General features: G+C 44.7%; 1 pseudogene; it reads left to right on the top strand.

Annotated features, from left to right (window-relative positions):
• Positions 1-1,023: 1,023 nt before the first annotated feature.
• On the top strand, positions 1,024-2,100 carry LOC102865188 (annotated as a pseudogene).
• The last annotated feature ends 2,060 nt before the right edge of the window (positions 2,101-4,160 follow it).

Below are 4,160 nucleotides of genomic sequence, written 5' to 3'. Positions count from 1 at the left end.
AATTGCTGACCTTTGGGTTAGTATTAAGTGCTTAACCACTGCACTACCAGGGCTCCTTACTTTTGCCTTGTTGTTATCATTAGGTGCTGTCAAGTCAAATTAAAACCTTCTGAATGACAGACCTGAGCCCTGTCATATCCTGTGCTGCCTTCATCATCTCTGATACACTTGAGCCAATTGCTGCAGTCACCCTGTCAATCCACCTAAGGAGGGGTCTTCCTCTCTTTCATTGACCCTCCACCTTTCCAAGCATGATATTCCTATCCCTATCCAAGGAATAGCATCACCTAGCAACATGTCCAGAGATGAAGCTCCACCATTCTTACCTCCAAGAAGCACTCTGGTTGCATCTTTTTCCAAAGCATATCTCTGTTCCTTTGGCGCTTTCATGAGATATTCAGCACTCTTTCCAACACCACAGTTAAAAGACATCAATTATTCTTCTGTCATTATTCATTGTTGATGCACAGCGAGTAATTGAAAAGACTATGGCCTGAAATCAGGTACACCTTAATCTTCAAGCTGACATCATTGCTCTTCAGTACTTTGGACAGGTCCCTGACAGCAGACTTGTCCATAGCAATGTTTCCTGATCTCCTGACAGAAGTGTTAATTGTGGGTCTAAGCAAAGTGAAATCATTGACAGTTTCAATCCTTTTAACATCTATCATGATCGATCCATCTATAATGATTACCTATTGGTCCAGTGGTAAGGATCTTTGTTTCTTTCATGTTGAGATGTAGTCTATATTGAAGACTGTGTCTTTGATCTTCTGTAGCAAGAATTTCAAACTTGCTCACTTTCAGCAAGCAAGGCTTTGTCATCTGCATTAATGCAAGTTATTGATGAGTCTTTCACTGATCCTAAAGTCACATTCCTCTTTAAACCATGAGTTGCAATACTGAGATATGCCATGGGCAAAATATTGAATGATCCAGGAAACATCAAAAGAAGATGGAAAGCATACACAAAATTACTTACCAGAAAGAATTGGCAAACATTGAAAAATTTCAGGACGTATCATGTGGACAAGAACCAGTCGTAGGTAACAAGAGAAGAAATTCAAGCCATTTTTGAAGACACTGGCAAAAAATTAGGCCCCAGGAATAGACAGGCTACCAACTGACTTGCTTCACCTAACAGATGCAACCCTGGACGTGCTCCTCAGTCTTGGCCAGGAAATTTAGAGGACAGTTGCCAGGCCAACTGACAAGAGAACCATACTTGTTCCCATTCCCAAGAAGGTGATCCAACCCAAGATTGGAATCAACCCAAGGGTGACTCCAAGAATGTGGAAATATTCAAACAGTGTCATTAATATCACATGCAAGCACAGTACTGCTGAAGATCATTGAATAATGGCCAGAGACCCCGCCCCTGTCCCTGAGCAGCCTGGGCAGAGGGGACAGTGAGCTAGAAAGCACAAGCCCAACTCAGTTCACCAGCGGGCTGTGTGGAAAAACCCAGGAGAAGCCGCCCAAAGAGCTGAATGGGCACTGAAGAGAAGAAAGGAAATGAGAGTAGTTGACAGACAAATAAGAAATATCCAGCAGGAAGAAGAAAAAGTGAAATGCTCTGTGAAGGATGCTGCCAAAAAAGGCCAGAAGGATGTGTGCGTGGTGCTGGCCAAGGAGACGATCCCATCACAGAAGGCTACAAGCAAGTTCTGCATATCCAAATCCCTCATGAACTCCCTGCTCATGGGCCTGCAGGACCTGCTGGCAGTTCTCCGAGTGGCTGGCTCCCTGCAGAAGAGCACAGAGGTGGTGAAAACCATGCAGATCTCGTGAGGATTCCAGAAACCCAGGCCACCATGTGGGAGCTATCCAAAGAGATGATGAAGGCTGAAATCAGAAGAGATGTTAGGAGACACCTTTGAAGGCATGGACCATCAGGAAGAAGTGGAAGAGGCAGGAATGGAAATTGACAGGATTCTGTTTGAAATTACAACAGGGGCCTTGGACAATGCTGAGGTCACCAGTAAGGTGACCAATGCCCTTCCAGGCCCTGAGCCTCTAGGAGCCATGGCTGCCAAGGAAGAGGAAGAGGAGGTGGCCCAGGAGGCCATGCAGTCTAGGCTGAGCACACTGCAGTACTAGGAGGCCTGACCGCTGTGGGTAACTGCTCTGTCTGCATCTCTGACACTACATTTGTCACGAGGCGCTGCATCTTGGAGTGGGGCTCTGCCGATACCTTTCATTCTCAGCAGAGATATGAAGGGCTGGATTAGGTAATTAAATGCATCATTTTCAGGGGTATGTATAGAAGGCAGAGTTTTCTGTCTCACAGAGTCCTGAGAATGGAGTTGATTGTCTGAATGTTAATGCTGTGCATTTGCTGTGTGTGTAAACACTATAGAAGTGCATTTTAATAAAAGAGAAAAGAAAACTGGCTAGAACAGTACCTTGACAGGGAACACTGTCAGGCTGGCTTTAGAAGAGGCTATGGCACTAGGGATATCATTGCTGATGTCAGAAGGATGCTGCTTGAAAGCAGAGACTATCTGAAGAATGTCTATCTGTGTTTTATTCACTATGCAAAGGCATTTGACCATGTGGATCACCGTGAGCTACGGCTAACATTGAGAAGAATGAGAATCTCAAAACACTTCATTGGGCTCTTGTGAAATCTGTATTCTAGATAAAGAAGCTATTGCATGAATGGAACAAGTCACCTTTTTCTATATGAGATACAAAAATATTGTTAAATAGTTGCCTATTTTGCTGTAATAATAGCAAAACTTGCAGGGGAAAAAAAACTATGGTTTTGCATAATAGAATGGAAAAGCAAGTACTATCTGAAGGCATTAGAAGTCTTGGGTTCAAACTGTGCAATCTTAGTCACTTAACCTCTCTGACCCTTATTCTGTGTCTCTGTGGAACTGGAGACAAAACTAACGTGTACTTCACAGAGTGGTTATAAAGATCAAATGGAAAAGGTATGTGCAAATGCTTCATAAGCTGAAAATGCTAAGCACATATTGCTTGTTCTCACAAATTGCTTGTTGCTCAGCATCTTGTAGATTCATGTGTAATAAACATTAAATATTTAAAAGTAAAGCAAATTAGAAAATTTGAATTTAAATGTAATATAAACAGGGAGACTGAGAAAAATGAGTTATACATAATGCATTTTTATTTCCCTAGGCCAATGAAAGTGACTTTAACTTAGTAAAAACTGCCTTTAGAAGAAGATGGTATAAATATACATTTTTCCAAAATAGAATTTTCCGAGAAGGAATTGGTTTCCACTATGTTGTGCAGTCCATAGGGTGCTGGTGGGCAGGTGAGGCAGGAGAGGCCTTGGAGGGATGCGGGTTGGGTCCTGGTAGAAGAGAGAGGGCATCCAGCAGCAGCCAGGAGAGGAGCATCTGTGACCTTCCAGGGAGTGTGTTCAGTGGGGGTGGGAACATAAGCCCTGGGCAGCCAGCCAGAGGGGAGCTGGAGCGGGCAGAGAGGAAGTGGAGGCATTAGGCCAGACGGCCCTTCCTACAGGTTTGACAGAAAAGAGAAAAATAGGGCGGAGCTCAAAAGGGCATCAGGGCATAGACATTATCTCAAATGGGGAGGGCATGCATGTATGGAGACAGAGGAACCCAAGCCAGCAGAGTGGAGTCAGGAAGGAGTGGGACAGGGTCCATGGTGAGGGGCCAGCTTAGGGGAAGGGCAGGAGCAGGAGTTGAGAATGGGTGTGGAAAAATGTCCAACAGGGGGAAGTGCTCGTGTTGCTGGGCAGTGGAAGCCAGGCTGCTGCTGTGAGACAGGGCCAAGGGAGACTCTCAGAGATCTGGTAGAAGTGAGCAGCAGCTAAAAAAGAGTTAAGTGTGAGACTAAGTTAGCATGAGTAGAGCGCCTTCCCTAGTCACCCAAATAAAACCTCAAACCAGTTAATTGTCTCTGGGGTGGTTCCCACTCAAGGTAGTCACAGAGTAGAACTTCACACCATAGTGTATTCAAGTCCCTGACTTTTCAGAAGCGGATTGCCAGGCCTGTCTTTCAAGGCTAACATAGACAAGTTTGAACCACATACGTTTCCATTAACTGTCCCTCCCACAGACTCCTCCATAGTAGGCCCAGAGACTCCTCTATAGTTGTTGTTGTTGTTGTTGTTATGTGCCGTCGAGTCGCCTGCGACTCATAGCGACCCTATGTACAACAAC

Source organism: Elephantulus edwardii, unplaced genomic scaffold, assembly GCF_000299155.1.
Source record: "Elephantulus edwardii isolate Elephantulus edwardi_28Jun2011 unplaced genomic scaffold, EleEdw1.0 scaffold00176, whole genome shotgun sequence".
Classification (NCBI taxonomy): domain Eukaryota; kingdom Metazoa; phylum Chordata; class Mammalia; order Macroscelidea; family Macroscelididae; genus Elephantulus; species Elephantulus edwardii.
The sequence above is the reverse complement of the archived record's forward strand: the minus strand, read 5'-3'. Positions and strand labels throughout refer to the sequence as shown.